Below are 18,724 nucleotides of genomic sequence, written 5' to 3' on the forward strand. Positions count from 1 at the left end.
GGCCCCGCGGCCCCGGCCTGCCCCGGCGCCCATTCATTCGGGTCTTCCTTTCTTCCGCCCCCTTCCTTCCACTGGCACCTCCATGCGCGCTCTCGCCGCCCCCTCCCACCCCAGATCCTGCGCCCGCCAGTGACTCCTTGCTCCCCGGCTCGTCCCTCCCGCGTCGGCGTTGTCCCCCCGCCCCATCCCGACTCCCACCACTCCTTCCTCTTCGCTGCCACTTTTCCTCCTTCTCATCCCCTCTTCCCGTCCTCAGCTGCACACCCCCTTCTCCTCCGGGCTTCGCCACGCCGCGACACCCAGTCCTGGTCACTGGTGTTGAAGTTGGTGTCTTTATCGCTCCCCATCACTTTGCCTTCCACCTGCGCGGCCAGACCTTCCAACTTAGATACTGCGTTGTCCTTTTAATTAATGCTCAACGTTTAAAGTCCAGATTCTCAGTCTTAGGGTGTGGTCTTAGTTTGTTTCCAAACACGCAATTTCTACTATAATTACCCAAATCTGTAACTGTCAAACTCTAGTGGAAGTGGCAATTGCTGTGTGTGTGTGTGCGCGCGCGCGCGTGTGTTTTAACCTCATGGCTATTCTGGATCATACTGAGTACCTTTTTTCTTTTTTCCTGGAAGACTTCTATGACGGATTAATTTCCTCTGAGTGTAAAATTTGGCAGAACATTATTATTCTTTCCACTCCTCTGGATTCCTCCTCACTTGGTCCCTTGACTGATTTGCAACATTACCTGTTAATACATTGCTGTAGAAATGTTTGTTGGTGATATTTCTTGTCTCATCTGTCAACAACATTTTTTGAGTACCCCCTGTGTGCAGAATACTGATGAAATGCCCGAATACTTGGAGTACCACAAAGTGCCATTCTGGATAAGACAAAGGTTTTTGGAATTTGCTTACACATTTTTTCCTACTTCTGTGTAAGTGTATTGAGTTTGCCACCTTTTTAATCTCTATGTGAAAAATGTGTGTCAGTCAGTTTTGTGTGTTTTAAGTCTTACTGTGTGGGAGATCGGCATTCCAGAGGAGTGTTTTATATAGCTAAAGGAATTTCAATCACTCGGTGTTTGGTGACTTACTATCGCAAATCATTTTAGACAAATATACCTCAAGAAAAACACACTGATCCTTTTAATTCTTTAATTGTATTTAGTAATAGAAACAGAAGCTTTGTGTCTAGAACTGCTTGATAACTGGGGCTTATTTGATAGCCTGTTTGTAGAGTGTTGCAGTTAACTGAAACTCCCTAATCAGCATTCATAAAATGAAATGACAGCACTTTTTTTTTTCGTGTGACTTTCATATCCATGATAATGAACTCCAAGAGAGGCTCGTAGTCCTAAAGCACACCTATCTGCATATTACTATGATGATGCTATTGCTGTCAGTATTTATGGCAGCATTTTCTAACAGCTTCGTTTTTGGGGAGCTTGGTGTTAAAAAGGTACTTGACTGTTTGTCCCTGCTTAGGTTTTAGATAACCACTTCAACAGTTAGATTTCTTAATGAGAGAGAGAGAGAGAGAGAGAGAGAGAGAGAGAGAGAGAAAGAATATGTATTTGCAGAACAGTTTTGCTAGGATCATAATCTTTAAAAATCTTTAAAACTTTAATAGTGATGTAGCTGTTTGTGAGGAACCTCTTGGTTTGTAAAACGTGCTAGACTATATAGTATGAATTTTAGATTATGTAATTGGATAGAGGCTAGATTTTTCTCTCTCAAGAAAGTGGTTGATCAGAGGGAGGCGTGGTTAGTAAGTTAATTCTAGTTGCCCCAGAAGAAGTATAATTTCAGATGTTGAGTAAAGCTAAGTGAATGCAGTTTATTTTGATAGATTTTGACTGACATTTAAACTAATCGAAGTTAAAATTCATTTCTCTGAATTCTTCAGGAATAAACAGGGTTTAAAAATTTACAGGTTAAATTAGTGTCCCTCTTGAGATTATTTCCTCATATCTGAAATGGTCATTTATCTTTATATGGTAAATAACAATTGATAGAGAAGTATAGAGGGGTGCTTATTTTACTCCTAGTCTCCGTGGGGGAAAATACTGGATTGTCACTTATTTGAGGTTACTTGACTCTTACTAAGTATTAATGCATTCAACTGTAAGAACTTACAATTTTCTCTTACATTGTTTAAGGAAAACAAGACTGTAATAGTTGGAAATAACTTAGTGGCATACCTCCTATTTTTGGTCTCTTCTGTAACTACACCAGAGTTTAACTACACCAGAGTTTAGCGCAGTGCCTGCCTGGTGCATAGTGGGTACTCAATCATTATGTTTTGAACAATTGAGTTAATAGCACGGTCAAAGAATCTTAGACTGTAACAGCATTTTGTAATTATGTGGCAAAAATTTTTGAAAAAGATGTTGATTGCTCTGAACTGTAGTTTTTTTCAGGTACCTTGTATATTTTTAAGACTGCTGGCCAGATGCAGTGGCTCACGCCTGTAATCCCAACACTTTGGGAGGCCGAGGCGGGCTGATCACAAGGTCAGGAGATCGAGACCATCCTGGCTAACACGGTGAAACCTCGTCTCTACTAAAAATACAAAAAAATTAGCTGGGCGTGGTGGTGGGCGCCTGTAGTCCCAGCTACTTGGGAGGCTTAGACAGGAAAATGGCGTGAACCTGGGAGGTGGAGCTTGCAGTGAACCGGATCGCGCCACTGCACTCCAGCCTGGGCGACAGAGCAAGACTCCATCTCAAAAAAAAAAAAAAAAAAAAGACTGCCATATTGGGTTATTTAATTTGCTTTGAGATCTTTGGGTGAGGAAGTATAGATATGATTTTGTGTTATACTTTAGTGCATATGATGGATTTGTTTGCTTAGAATGGGCATTTGATATATGTATCTTGTCAGCATTCATGAACAACAGTGAATTCAAATAATTTCTTGTGCATTTAGAGTTTCTGAAAGTCCACATAAATATTGTTGGGTGTGTGAGCTCATTCTGTATTATGATCAGTTCACTAGATCCTAGCTCTTAATTATGCTGTAATATTGAACACCTACTATATGCCAGATTCCTTATAACCATTAGGTTAGTTTTATAGCAACTCTGCAATGTGTAATTTAACTTTTATTTAATTCCTAATTAACATTAGGAAAGTAAGGCTCAGAGAGCTTAGGTTAGAGGTATGCCATTAATCATAATTAAATATTTCCAATTACGTATACTTGTCAAGTATACTCTCAAGTGGGAGATGTTGAATACTGGCATTTGAACCCATCACGTTTACTTAAATTCTATTTCAATGTACTAATCTTATATTTTATATGAAGTATTTGTAAAACATACTTAAAATAGCAAATCTCAAAACTTTTTTCAGCTGCCATGGAGGATGGATAATGTTCACTTGTTCTGTACTCTCCTGTAAGCATTTACAGGATTGACAGCTAGCTGTAGTTTCACCCCTTTCCCACTTGTACAAGTAATTAGAATGCAAATGAGTCACATTTGTAAACTTTTTAAACAAAGAAATCATTCTTAGAATTTTGATTATTTAAATATAAACATTTCTTGCAACACACCTTCACATCTGGATAATGGTACCATGGGTCAGAATGACTACTTTTAAAGATATTGTGTGATTTTAAGTAGAAGACTTAATGCAGAGATATATTTTTGTAGCTATTTAATTCATTTTGAAAAGATTGATCATTAACATTAAGGTACTATTGTATGTGACACTGTGAAGCCTGAGTCCTGTACAGTTATTTTTTGCTAATGCAGTAATCTCTTCTTGGTATATTTTAGTTGATGCATTATGTATGATATATATTAAATTCTAGATTGATACACACCCTTTCTACTGTGTTTCGAGCAGGGGTCCCCAACCCCTGGGCCATGGCCTGTTGGGAACCGGACTGCACGACAGGAGGTGAGCGGCATTACTCCCTGAGGTCTGCCTCCTGTTAGATCAGCAGAGACAGCATTAGATTCTCCTAGTAGCGTGAACCTTGTTGTGAACTGTGCATTAGAGGGATCCAGGTTTTGTGCTCCATGTGAGAATCTAACGCCTGGTAATCTGAGGTGGAACAGTTTCATCCTGAAACCATTCCCTCTGTCACCCTGTCTGTGGAAAAATTGTCTTCCATGAAACCGTTTCCTGGTCCCAAAAAGGTTGGGGACCATTGATCTAGAATATTTATTCCTTCCAATCATAAATTGGCATGTCCTCAGATAATCCAGATTAACCTGAATACTACTTTAGGTCAAGCATTTTCAGAAAACACTTGATAAGAAAGAAATTATGACATAGTCTCAGATGTCATAATGTGACATATGTCATATTGTTCCCGGACCAAACTGAGGGTCAGGCTGCTATTTCTCATGGCCCAATAACAAGATGCAGGTGAACTGGAGAGGAAGAGAGTTTTTATTTTCTGCAGCCAGTTATAGGGAGAAGGCCTGGAAATTATTGCCAGACCAACTCAAAATTACAAAGTTTTCCAGAGCTTATATGCCTTCTAAGTTATATGTCTACATGTAAGTGTGCATTCATCTAAATAACATAAGTGATTAACTTCACTTCTTCTTTTTTTTTTTTTTTTGCAGAGCCCGGAGTCTCGCTCTGTCGGGACCGCAGGAGCCTGGAGTGCAGTGGCCGGCATCTCAGCTCACTGCAAGCTCCCACCTCCGGGTTCACCGACATTCTCGCCTGGCCTCAGCCTTCACCCCGGAGTAGGCTAGGGACTACAGGCCCGCCTGCCCACCTCGCCGGGGAGAGGCGGACTAGTTTTTTGTAGTTTTCTAGTAAGAGACAGAGAGGTTTTCACCGTGTTAGCCAGGATGGTCCGATTCCTGACCAGTCGTGATCCCCCCGTTCGGCCTCCACCAAAGTGCTGGGATTACAGGCTTGAGCCACCGCGCCCGGCCCGTGATTAACTTCTTTTAATCTATAACTAAGGTCGAAGTCCTGAAGAGCTTCCTCTGCAGCCTCAGTAAATTTACTTAATCTAAATGGGTCCAGTTGCTGGGGGTGATTACCCTTATATTGTCTCCTGCAAAATCATAGAGGTTTGGGGAATACCTTCAGACCCCCAGTAAACTTGTTTGTGGAGGCCTAGGGAGTTTCTTCAGACCTACAATAAAACTTGTTTAATCCTAAATGGGTCCTGTTAAGAATTCGTTCATTGTTTTATCATGCTTTAAGGCCCAGGAAAGGCCTAGGCAAAACTGGTGATGAGCTTTTGTTAGTCTCAGTCTTTGTATAAGGGCACTGGCTTTTGATATTTAACTGAACCACTCAGTCAGTACTGGAACAGTTGTTGTGGAGGCCTGCATGAGTGAAACCTGGCCTGCCGCAATATGACATAATATATCGTAATATATATTATGACATATAATATGACATATAATGTGATAATTTAAGGATTATTTATGCCATTTATCTTAGTGAGGATAATAAAGAATCGAATTCTGTGAAATCTGTGACCTGAGGTACACTTTTATAGTTTGTTGACTTGTTGACTTTGCCAAATCCTCTAATTAGTAAAAATCCTCTAATTGAGAGATTCTTCTCATTGTAACGTTCTAGTATATATGGACAAAAACATTGAATTTAATTTGACAAATTTGCTTTATATGATAATGTGAAGATCCTCAGATTATTAAATGGGAGTAACGTCCCTGTTACATGCCTCACTAAACTGTTGTGAAATTTTTATGTTAATTTCAATTCAACATAACAAGGAATGCAGCATATAATTTTACTAATGTATTTCTAAGTCAAATGATTATTCAAAAATAATTTTGTTTTTGGTCACCTGGCACAATATGTGCTATGTAGATTGCCATTAACTACCCAAGTAGTTATCAAGCACATAAGTAGGGTTATATTACAGTGAATAAATCATTTGTGGTTCTTCCTTACAATAGAGTAGAAGATACAGAGAGAGTGTGAATTCAGTGATATGTGTTACATAGGTACCTAATCTTTTTTTTTCTTTTTCTTTTTTTTTGAGATGGAGCCTCACTCTGTCACCAGGCTGAAATGTAGTGGCACAATCTCGGCTCATTGCAACCTCCAACTCCCTGGTTCAAGAAATTCTCCTGCCTCAACCTCCCCAGTAACTGGGATTGCAGGCACATGCAACCACGCCTGGCTAATTTTTGTATTTTTAGTAGAGATGGGGTTTCACCATGTTGGCCAGGATGGTCTCGGATCTTTGGACCTCGTGATCCGCCCGCCTCTGCCTTAGGTACCTAATCTTAACTAGTTCAAGATAAAAGACCCTGTTGTAATGTCATCTAAACTCTGACCTGAAGAGTAGACCAGTCAGTCAAGAGGGAGAGTTTACATGGGGGTAGGAAGAGAGAGAGAGGCAAAAAGCCTGAAGATAAGAGAAGTCATGTTAGAAACTGATACTGGTTATAGTATGACAGTAATGGAGACTGTAAAGGAAGAGTGGGAAAGATGAAGCTAAAGAGGTAGACGAGAAGTAAACCATCTGCATGAGTCATGTTAACAAGTCCCGTTCAGTTCCAGCTGAAGGCAATGGGAAAACCATTACAGGATCTTAATAGGGGAGAGAATAAAATACTCAAGTTGTCTTTTGGAAAGACTGTCCTGACTGCTTCTGGACAATGTATTAAAGGTGAAGTGAGATTGGATGCAGGGAGACAAATTAAACGGCTGTTGCTAATATCCAGGAAAGAATATTGATGATGTCAAATCTATAAGATGTGATGATTTACTGGATGCGGGCTGCATTGAGCCAGTAGCTTTGCCTCCAGTGGTAGAGTAGGGGATAAAGTTTTCCCCAAAGGGCTAGGTGCCAGCCCTTTTTCATGTAAAGTTGAGATCCTTCTTGGGGCTAAAGCTAAGCCAGGTGTGTTTCACGTAAGCATTTTCCATTGATTTACCGCATTGTTAGTCATTGAGTGTAAGCTGACCCTAGGAACATCAGGCTGGACACTTGTGAGGCCTCCATGAGTTGGGCATTCAGTTTCCACTGGAATCCAGAAGCAAGCTAATAGCTGCTTTTCAGAAGGCATAAACCTGATTGCTGTGTCAGGGAGGCAAAGCGTTCAAAACCCCAAGGGGCACCTGTAGGTGGAGGCTGCCTCTTTTTGCCAAATCCTCTCATCAGCGAAATCATGAGACTTATGGCTCAGAGTGGTCCTTAGGATTGTGGGGCCCCAAAGGTACTAGTGCACTTTTCTACATACAGCCCTTTCTGGTTGGAAAAACCCTCACTGGCTCTTAAGTGAGTCTTTTAAGTACAAAAGGATAACACATCAGTTCTTCTTCTTTTTTTTTTTTTGTTACCGAGTCTCACTCTGTTGCCCAGGCTGGAGTGCAATGGCGTGATCTTGGCTCACTGCAACCTCCGCCTCCTGGGTTCAAGTTATTCTCCTACCTCAGCCTCCTAAGTAACTGGGACTACAGGCACACGCCACCATGCCCAGCTGATTTTATATTTTCACTGGAGACAGGGTTTCATCATGTTGGTCAGGTCTCGAACTTCCAACCTCAAGTGATCTGCCTGCGTCGGCCTCCCAAAGTGCTGGAATTACAGGTGCGAGCCACTGCACCCAGCTTTTCAGTTCTTACTATACATTATGACGTAGAGGCAACAATAGCACATTGAATTGGTCCAAAACATGCCACCCATAAGTCACATTTATTTTCCTAACCACTGTAAACCCTGCCCAGACCCTGTTAGCTTAATCTGAGTGTCTGCCTGACAGGACTAGATAGAATGGTTACCTAGGTGCCTATTTCCAAGAGAACCAAAAAATTTGGAATCTCTCCCTGAACTTCTCTGGGCAAACCTCCTGGTATATCTGGCCTTCAGTCCATCTTGGGGATCAAGGAGACCTCAGCCCCATTCCTAACCGTCTTTCTTATTAAAGTAGAAGAGTTTGGGGGTGGGAGCAGAGAGGGATCAGGGAGTGGGGAGGGGAAGAGAGCAACTCGGTGCAGGTAATCAAGGCTTTATATTCACTTTATGTTCTCTCGCAGTTTAATGTTTTTGGTCTACTTGAAGCTCTGTACTTGGCAGCAAGGCCATCATTACTTACACCATTTCTTTTAGTTTGGGGGATTTGGCTCAGCAATTACAGCCACAGCCTTTCACCTGGGACCATGGGGCTTGTTGCCCTTATTATGATATTCCCCTCCTTCCACCAGCCCAGAGGATAGTGAACAACTACCAAGCCACCATTTGGGTGGCTAATTTCAGCCTCACTTCTCACTGCTCAGTTTCTAAACATTAATTCCACTCCTGTTCATTAACAGGTAAACAGGTGAGGGAATCTTTATTCCCACCTTCTTCCCATCCACCACTAGGATCACTCTCAGATCCCAGGGTGTCTTCCCTTGTCCCAGAACTCAGTCTGCAGGGCCTTTATCCTTTCTCTTAGAGAGTTATGGCTATGTCAGCATCCCACCCTCTTTCCCCAGAACTGTCAAGAACCATGATGGTCTGAGATTTTATCCTACTTGCAAGCTAATAAGTTATCCTGCCACATTTTCATGGAATCTGGTAGAAGACATGAAACTCCTGGGTTAGAGATCAAGGGCGGATTATTATTCTCTATCATAGTAGTAGCCAGAGTATCAGCATTTGTGCTGGTTGTCTGAGCCTCATTCTACAGGATGACATGAAGAGGACCAGGTAATACTTGTACACACAGTGGGCTATCTTGTTGGAGAGAAGCCCTGAGTTAAGGGAACCCAAATCTTTTCTAATGAGCAATAAGCATGCCTGCCCTTTGCTCTGGAGGGATACATTATATGTATTATACTGAACAGACAGTAAGCATGCTTGTCCCTTGCTCCAGAAGGAGATACTATCTTTATTTCTCAAGGCTGTTCACTCTACAAACATTCTTGAAAAGATACTCTCTAGAGCAAAGGGCAGCTGGTACCTCTGCCTGTACTGTATGAAAAAGAGATACCTATGAAGCAGCCTGCCCTACATGGTGAAACCCTGTCTCTACTGAAAATGCAAAAAATTAGCTGGGTGAAGTGGCGAGCGCCTGTAATCCCAGCTACTCAGGAGGCTGAGGCAGGAGAATCGCTTGAACCTAGGAGGCAGAGGTTGCGATGAGTCGAGTTCATGCCACTGCACTCCAGCCTGGGCAACAAGAGTGAAACTCCGTCTCAAAAAAAAAAAAAAAAAGACGATATGTATGAAGAATTATATCCTAACATAATAAATTATACTTCGTTAAATCTGACATTTAAAAAAGTGCCAGGCACACTGACTCACGCCTGCAATCCCAGCACTTTGGAAGGCTGAGGTGGACAAATCACTTGAGGCCAGGAGTTTGTGACCAGCCTGGTCGACATGGTGAAACCTTGTCTCTACTTAAAATACAAAGATTAGCTGGGTATGGTGGTGCACGCCTATAATCCCAGCTACTTGGGAGGCTGAGGCACAAGAATCACTGGAATCTGGGAGGTGGAGGTTGCAGTGAGCCGAGGTCATGCCACTGCATTCCACCCTGGGGGACAGAGGGAGACTCTGTCTCAAAAAAAAAAGTTCCTGGCATATAAGAACACAACACGTATTATTATTGTTGGTGCTGTTCATTTTTTAATCTGTTTTTGAGGGCAAAGTTACATGTAATGACCTTGGTGGAAATTTGAGATTAATTTCCTCAAAGATAAGTTGGTCACTTTAATAACATTTACTCAAAAAGTAATGACTGGCATGTGCAGACATCTTTCAATTTGAAAGAGATCACAGAGTTTTAAGAATTTCAGGGACATCGAATTTAAGTGAAATATGAGAAAACCACCTTAGGATGCAAGGTGTGAGATTAGTTTGCTTTCTTTATATCAAACCACAGTTCTCTCCAGCAAACTAAAAGATGTTAATTAAACACATTTTCAGGGAGGCTTCTTTCCCTTTATATAAAAGGACAGCATAGATTTAGGTAGATGAGAGAGAGGCTAGCATAGTTAGTGAAGGGAATATTCAAATTCATAATTTTTCTTTTCTTTGTGTGTTTTTTTTTAGGGGAGTAGGGCTCCATTTTATTTATTAGCATCTTATAAATGATCCTCCCTTCCAGTTATTTTCTGTAAACAAGTCTTCTAAAAATGTTATTTTGAAAGCTCACTTGCTGAAGATTATTTGTTATGTTTGAATTTATTTTGATTTAAATGTTAAATACTAAATGTGTCCTGGTATTTAGTAAATATATTTACCGAGTTTTTTCTAAAAGTATGGAGAAGTCAGCTTCATTTATTCCATTCATTTGGATTAAAGCATACATGAATTTACAGACTTGGAAACTTAAAACAATCTTCTAGCTATGGAGCTAGTTCTCAGTTGCCAGGGGGTAAAAGCAGGTGGATCCCTGAAAATGAGGGATGATGCATTTTGGAGTCTTTTTGATAATTGGAACTTCTGTATTAAAATGTGAATGTGGAAAAAAATAAAATAAAATAAAATAAAATAAAATGTGAATGTGGTTAAACTAAAGCTTCGTCCTTCTATTTATAGAACAGTATGTTGAAGCAGTAGTCAAAATATGTAGCCTGGTTGGCAACCTTTTGAAATGGGTGTGCCAAAGTTCCGTTATGGTATGTGCGATGGTGACAACTGGCCGGTTTTCAGTCTTTGGTATGTGGCACTGACCTCTTAGTAGTGTATTAACGTATTAAATGTGAGTCTTTTAAGAACTTAGTTTTAGCAGATTTTCATTGTTTGTGCCTTATAAGCAACTTTTAAAAACAGTGGTTTATTAAAATTAAAGTTTTTAAAGCATTTTCAGTATGCCTAGTTTGGGTAGGAAGGTAGCCTATGGATTTAAATAATTTTTTTAAAAAATATATAAGCACTTCACAATTCTTTCTAGTTGAGATCTGCAAGTGGAACTTTTTGTGAAATTCTTCCACTGCCCCTTGTCTCTCAGATCCCTTCTAGGATCTTGATAGGGTCTCATAAGTAAGAGATGAATGAACAGTTTTGTTTATTTGTTTTTTGAGACAGAGTCTTACTCTGTCACTTAGGCTGGAGTGCAGTGGCTCACTGCAAGCTCCGCCTCCCGGGTTCAAGTGTTTCTCCTACCTCAGCCTCCTGAGTAGCTGGGATTACAGGCGCGCACCACCAAGCCTGGCTTATTTTTGCACTTTTAATAGTGATAGGGTTTCACCATATTGGTCAGGCTGGTCTCGACCTCCTGACCTCATGATCCACCCGCCTTGGCCTCCCAAAGTGCTGGGATTGGACGCGTGAGCCACCGCAGCTGGCCAGTTTTGTTTTTAAAAGCATAACTGGTTAACTGTGTTATAGAAACTGTCCTGAGTCATAAAGTAGGGCTAAACAGGTACCGGTACCCTAAGACAATTTATTCCAGGTAGTTTTAACCACTGTATCTAGGTTACATTGCACATAAGGTCTTGTAGCAAATTCCTGTACCTAATCTTTAGATACATCGTTTCCCTCATCTTCTGTAAAATAGAAACTGTAAGTCACCATTTCATGAATTATTTGAGAATAGTGGAAAGGAGACTGCCAGGAACTATTCACTCACTACTTGCCTTCAAGCCTCCTCTCTTTAGATATGATTTTGCTGGATTTCTATCCAAAGAAAGTTCTAGAGATGGCTTTGGATAACTCTGCTTTATTTTTTAGTTTCTAGTGTAGGAGTATACATATATAATATACATACTTGTATTCCCATTATGATTCTGTATATTGGGGGGCCATAATTAATATGGAAGAAATAGGCGACCTTGTTTTTACACCTCAATCTTTCTTGGTAAAGATGTAGAGCCAGAAGTACTCCACTGAAAGGTAGAAAGTAAAAATCACTTGTAGTATTGATCATGGGGATAAGTGGCATGTGTGCCATTTTGGTATGCTATTTTGATTTATGTTTTCATTTAAAATGTTTTCTCACTGGTTTTTGACTTTGGCATCTAGAAAACCTAATCATTCCTTCAGTAAACATAATTATGTACTAACTTTTTTTCACCATCTTTTTAAAAAAAATTTTATTGAGGTATACTTTATATACCATAAAATTCGCCCATTTCAAATGCACAATTTAGTGATTATTAGTAAATTTATTCAGCTTTGCAACCATTACCATAGTCTAGGATATTGTCTGTTAACCCAGTAAGATCCCTTGAAGTCTTTCATACTACCCCTAGCCCCAGGCAACCACTTTCCTGTCTTCTAGCTCTTACCCACTCCCTTCTCCCTCTCCCTCTCCCTCTTCTTCTCCCTCTCCCTGTCCCTGTCCCTGTCCCTGTCCCTCTCCCTCTCCCTCTCCCTCTCCTTCCCTCTCCCGTCTCTCCCTCTCCCGTCTCTCCCTCTCTCCCTCTTACACTCTCTCCCTCACTCTCTCACTCTCTCACTTTTGCTTGATTATTCTTTCCTGGACATTCTTTCCTGGATTATTCTTTCCTGGACACAGTATCTTTTCTGTCTGACTTCTTTCATTTAATTTACGGTTCATGCATGTTGAGTGTATCAGTAATTTGTTCCTTTCTATTGCTGAGTAGTATTCCATTCTGTGGATATGCCACATTTTGTTTATTCATTACCAGTTGATGGGCGTTTGGATGGTTCACAGTTTTTGGCTGTTATAAATAATGCTGCTATGAACATTTGTATGCAGATATGTGTGGACATATGTTTTCTTTTGCATAGATGCCTAGGAATAGAATTATTGCATCATATGGAAAACTTATATAATTTTTCAAGAAACTGCCAAAACCAGACTGTCGGTGTGATTTTACGTTCTATGAGTGGTGTATGAGGATTTCAGTTTCTCTAAATCTTCCCAACACCTGTCATTATCTTTTTAATTATAATTATTCTACTGGGTGAGAAGTAATATACATTGCCGTTTGAGTTTCCCTAATGACTAATGATGTTGAGCATCTTTTCAAGCCATTTTTTTCTTTTCTTTTTTCTTTTTTTTTTTAAGAAAGGATTTTACTTTGTCACTCAGGCTGGAGTATAGTGGCATAATCACACCTCGCTGCAGCCTAGAACTCCTGGGCTCACGTGGTCCTCCTGCTTCAGCCTCCCAAAGTGCTGGGACTACAGGCATGCACCACCAAGCCATTTTTTCCATCTGTTTTGGTGAAATGTCTGTCATTTCATTGTTTATTGGGTTGTCTTCTTATCGAGTTGTAAGAGTTCTTTATATATTTTGTATCCAGGTCCTTTGGCAGATACATTATTTGCAAGTATTTTCTCTCAATCTGTGACTTGTCCTTTTATTTTCTTAATAGTATCTTTTTTTTCTTCTTCTTCTTAAGTGATGGGGTTCAGAGTCGAAGTCTTGCTGTGTTGCCCAGGCTGGACTCAAACTCAGGGCTCAAGTAATCCTCCTGCGTCTGCCTCCTGAATAATTGATACTATAGACGTGTGCCAGCACACTTGGCTGTTAATAGTGTCTTTTGAGGTGTAAGGGTTTTGACTTGGTAGACTCTAGTTTAAATCCTTTTTTTTCTGTTAAGAATAGTGGCAGTGTGTGTCATATCTAAGAAATCTTTGCCTAACCATAGATTATGAGATTTACTCTTGTGTTTTCTTCTAAAAGTTTTCTAGTTTTGGTCCTCACATTTAGGTCTGTGATCCATTTTTAGTTAACTTTATGGTGTAAGTTACTAAGTTCAACTTTTTGCATGTGGTTATTCAGTAGTCTCCAAACCATTTTTGAAACTGTCCTTTCCTCTACTGAATTGCCTTTGATATCTTAGTTGGTAATCAGTTGACCACAAACGTTTGGGTTTATCTGTAGATTTTTATGTCTGTTTCATTGATCTGTCATTCTGCTAGTACCACCACATGGCTTGATTACTGTAGCTTTCATACTGTATTTTAGTAATGAAAATTTTTGTAAACATACATGCTCATATTTATTTAAAAAAATGAAACAATATAGAGTAGTAAAAGAAAAAAGCAAAAATCACCATCTAGGTAGTCACTGTTTTGGTGACCATCTTTCCAGGCATCTTTATGCATATATATATATTTGATGAGTACATACACATATTCTCCACATTTATTCATAGAAACACATCAGTATTTGCCTACACTCATTGTTCTTGTGTACTTTTTGAGTGAATACATTTATTGTCAGATTTAAGAGAGAACTGATTATTTTTCTTTCTGCGGGGACTTTTGTAATTCTGTGCATTTTTACGACTTAAACTTCTCAGCAGACCGAAGCCTCTTTGAGCTAAGAACTATGAGTGCATTTTTCTTGGTAGCATGTTTAAATGGAATTTACTTCTCACTTCATCTGGTAAAAGATGACTTTAAAACTTTGTTCTTGTTGTTGTTCTGTTTTTTGGAGACAGAGTCTTGCTGTTGCCCAGGATGGAGTGCAGTGGCGTGATCTCGGCTCACTGCAACCTCCACCTTCCGGGTTCAAGCGATTCTTCTGCCTCAGCCTCCCGAGTAGCTGGGATTACAGGCACACACCACCATACTTGGCTAATTTGTTTTTGTATTTTTAGTAGAGACAGGGTTTTACCATGTTGGCTAGCCTGGTCTCAAACTCCTAACCTCAAGTGATCCGCCCACCTCGGCCTCCCAAAGTGCTGAGATTACAGGCATGAGCCATTGCACTTGGCTCTAAGACAAATTTTTAAATGTGTGCTCTATGAATGGAGCACATTATGTGTAGAACTTGTAACAAAATTAATTCCCAAATCCAGTTTTGACATTTAAAGTTTTTATAAATCTGCTCTTGAGTATTGGATTAACTTTTTGGCAGTTGGTGATAATGACTGTGGAGCTAGTAGATACATGTGTAGTGATACAGAATTTTATTTGCAATCATATGAGGACTGATCCCCACTGCAAGCTTAGTTTTATGCTAATAAAGGAATAACCACCTTTGTTCTTTTGCATTTCAGAATTTGGTCCCAGTTCCTGTTGAAAATATCTCAGGATCCAGCTTCATTGAAGGGTTACAAGGTTGAATTCACAAATTCTGAAATATTTCTCTCCTGCTAGTGTAGGTCACATCCCATTATTAGGAACTCCTCTGACACCTGCATTTTTCTTGTAGCATGATTTTATATGGTGCATACATGGTTCAAAATCATATTTAGAGATGTAACAGCTCTAGGAGACTGTATAGATTACACTTACTTTTTAAAAGATTGAAGTTTAATCTCTGGTGGTAGGGAGCCATTAAAGGGTTTGGACTTCAGAGTGGCACAGTGAGACAAATTTTAGGAAGAGCAACACACTAGTTCGGTGGAAATTTGATGCTTGAAAAAGGTAATGTGCTTAAATTAGGTGATAAACTGGATTGCTTGATGAAATTATATAAATGAAGTGTTATTGTACAAGGTTTTAAGAAATTTAAACTTAAATTTTTAAGTGGCATAAAAGGAAAGTGTTAACAGTGGCTGAGTGGTAAGGTTGAGGATTTTTATTTTCTTCCTGCTTTTCACGGAAAATTTAGAAAATACAAAGTACGAAATAAGGTGTTAAAACGGGTGGAACTCTTGTATTCTGAGTTTGACCCTAAGTCAACAGATGCACATTTCTAAAGTGAGTTTTAAGGACACCCTGCGGGTGTTCAAAAGAGAGCCAGAAAATGGATCTTGTGACTTCTAATACCTATCCATCTGTTGTAAAAGGTTTCATTCAGAAAGTTGGAAATTGGAAAAGAGTTTCCAATTTCATTCAGAAAGTTGGAAATTGGAAAAGTTTTTTAACTCAGTTGTTGGTATTCTAGGAGTCTTTCCTAACCTCTTTCCCCCATCTTTGTGGGAGGGATGGGAAGTACTCCCCCTCCAGTAAAGATAGAAGGGCTTTATAGTGACCGCTTGGGGGACTTAATATGTAACTTCTGCAATTTGGGGAACACAGTGGATTGATGTCTCTCTAACTGATACCTGGAGCTTTTCAAGGGTGAAAGAGAGACTATGCTTTGGCAGCACAGCAAAAGAAAGCAAGGTTGCCGTGTGGATGGACTGCCAGTCCTCCCAAAGTTTTTTGGACTGATATCTGTTTCCCATAGATCACATGAGGGCTACCTGAGAGAAGTGAGACCACATAAGGGAAAACCCAAACAAAAGAGTAGAGTATAAGAGGGACAGGATGGAGGCTGGATTCCCAGAGGAGATGCATTACAGGAATTGGTGTGAGCGCTCCCAACTTTCAAGGAACCCCTGAAAGCATTCCCGAACAAAATCAGCTTTAAACTTTATTATTATTATTATTATTATTACTATTATTATTATTATTTTTGGGATGGAGTCTCCCTTTGTCACCCAGGCTGGACTGCAGTGGCATGACCTTGGCTCACTGCAACCTCCCTGGTTTAAGCAATTCTTGTGCCTCAGCCTCCTGAGTAGCTGGGACTACAGGTGCACACCACCATGCCTGGCTAATTTTTGTATTTTTTAGTAGAGGTGGGGTTTCACCATGTTGGCCAGGCTGGTCTAGAACTCCTGACCTCAGGTGATCCATCAGCCTTGGCCTCCCAAAGTGCGGGGATTACAGCCGTGAGCCCCCGCGCCCGGCCTGAACATATTTTGAGTCATGAAGGTGTCTAAGCTCTCTGATAGCACATGATTGCCCCACCCAGGGTTAACAAGGTGGAAAGGAGAGGGGTAAAAGCATAATGCTTTTGTACTGTGTAGGGCTGAGCTGGGAAAGCAGAAAAACTAACTTCAAATGAGAAAAAATTGACGATTATACTAAGGATCTTTCAGTCACTGCAGCCTCGACTTCTCAGGCCTGAGCCATCCTCCCACATCAGCCTCCTAAGTAACTGGGACTATAGGCATGCACCACCGCATCTGGCTAATTTTTTATTTTTTTAAATTTTTTTGTAGAGACAGGTTCTCCCTGGGTTGCCCAGGCTGGTCTCCAGCTCCTGGGATTAAGTGATCCTCTGCCTCAGCCTCCCAGACTGTTGCAAGGATTACAGGTGTCAGCCACTATGCCCAGCTGGATCTTTCAGTTTTAGAAGATTGTTTTTATAACTTGGGAGTGAACAAAGTCATGATCATTAGCCTAAATGAAAGTTCAGGGACATTAACTATGGCTACAGAGTAACTTTAAAGGCTAGTTGTGGACAAAAAATTGCTTTTTATAGTTACATCCCACAGATTCAGCTTGTTCAGTGTAATGGTTACAATTGTTTTTCTAATAAAAAAAGTAATGAGAATGAATTTTTAGAAGAATGTGCTCATGGAGGCATTTTGTTGTGAATAAAGTGGCATCAACTTTGGAATAGGCAGATCTGTTCCGGAAACAAATCTACCCCTTATTGACACTGACCTCTTACTAGCACTGATGTGAGGTAAGTAAACCCCTTCCCCCCGCTGCCTTTTCTTTTTGAGGCAGGTCTCACTCTGTTGCTCAGGCTGCAGTGTGGTGGTGTGATTGTAGCTCCCTGCAGTCTTGACCTGGTCTCAAGCAGTCCTCCCATCTCAGCCTCATGAGTAGCTGGGACAGCAGACATATACAACCATGCCTGGCTAATTTTTTTTTTTTTTTGGTAGAGATAGAATCTTGCTATTGCCCAGGCTGGTCTCAAATTTCTAGGCTCAAACAGTCCTCCTGCCTCAGCCTTGCAGTGTTGGGGATACAGGCACGAGCTACTGCAGCTGGCCTAAACCAGTTTTTGAAATTCATTTTCCTCATTTACTTTTTGTAAAATGGTAACATCACCAGTTCTGCAGTGTTTTACAAAAAAAAATTATCGTCTATAGCAGAATGCATGGTATATACTAGATATTCACACGTTAGTACTTTTTTCCTCCTCAAAGCAAATATTCCCTATTAAGTGTTTTTACTCTTTTTCATGTTTTACTTCTTCAGAATGTATTCCTTAAAATACTAAATGGAGGTAAGGAGTTTAGTACATAAATGGTGTACTATTAAGGATGTAAGAAATGTTTAATCTTTATTATAGCCAAAAATTCTACTTTTGATTTGAAATGTGAAAAGTTTTCAGAAAGAATGAAAAGTAGTTTTACTGACATGTGTAAGGAAAGTGTATGAAATAAGAAACTAAAGGTAGACTTGGCTGGGTGCGGTGGCTCACACCTGTAATCCCAGCACTTTGGGAGGCTTAGGTGGGTGGATCACCTGAGGCCGGGAGTTTGAGATCAGCCAGGCCTACGTAGTGAAACTCTGTCTCTACTAAAAATACAAAAATGAGCTGGGCGTGGTGGTGGGCGCCTGTAATCCCAGCTACTCAGGAGGCTGAGGCATGAGAATCGCTTGAACCTGGGAGGCAGAGGTTGCATTGATCCAAGATCGTGCCATTACACTCCAGCCTGGGTGACAAGAGCGAAACTCTGTCTCAAACATACATACGTACATACATAAATGTAGACTTAGGTGGAGATTTTTTTCTTTTTCTTTTTTTTGAGAGAGAGTTTCACTCTTGTTGCCCAGGCTGAAGTGCAATGGCGCGATACCGGCTCACTGCAACCTCCGCCTTCCAGGTTCAAGCGATTCTTCTGCCTCAGCCTCCCAAGTAGCTGGGATTACAGGCATGTGCCACCACGCCCTGCTAATTTTTTTTTTTTTTTTTTAATTTATTGGAGACGGGGTTTCTCCCTGCTGGTTAGGCTGGTCTCGAACTCCCGACCTCAGGTGATCCGCCCACCTTGGCCTCCCAAAGTGCTGGGATTACAGGTGTGAGCCACCGCACCCGGCCAGAGAATTTTTTCATTACTGTTCTCAGTAGGAGTAGTTTGGAATGTATGAAACAAAATAAAGCATCTTTTTTTTTTTTTTTTTTT

The 18,724-nt window shown here is 40.5% G+C and overlaps 1 protein-coding gene across 19 annotated transcripts in view; it reads left to right on the forward strand.

Annotated features, from left to right (window-relative positions):
• The window catches only part of CYRIB (CYFIP related Rac1 interactor B), a 134,014-nt gene that overhangs the window by 34,067 nt on the left and 81,223 nt on the right, over window positions 1-18,724 (forward strand). Inside the window, exon 2 of one of the 19 annotated variants that reach the window (XM_017870559.1) lies at window positions 14,864-14,924. The exons of 16 other annotated variants lie outside the window; for them this stretch is intronic. The gene's annotated coding sequence lies outside the window, so the exon portion shown is untranslated. 2 more of the 19 variants (XM_017870578.1, XM_017870569.1) reach the window with 2 other exon arrangements.

Source organism: Rhinopithecus bieti, unplaced genomic scaffold, assembly GCF_001698545.2.
Source record: "Rhinopithecus bieti isolate Rb0 unplaced genomic scaffold, ASM169854v2 scaffold_54, whole genome shotgun sequence".
Classification (NCBI taxonomy): Eukaryota; Metazoa; Chordata; class Mammalia; order Primates; family Cercopithecidae; genus Rhinopithecus; species Rhinopithecus bieti.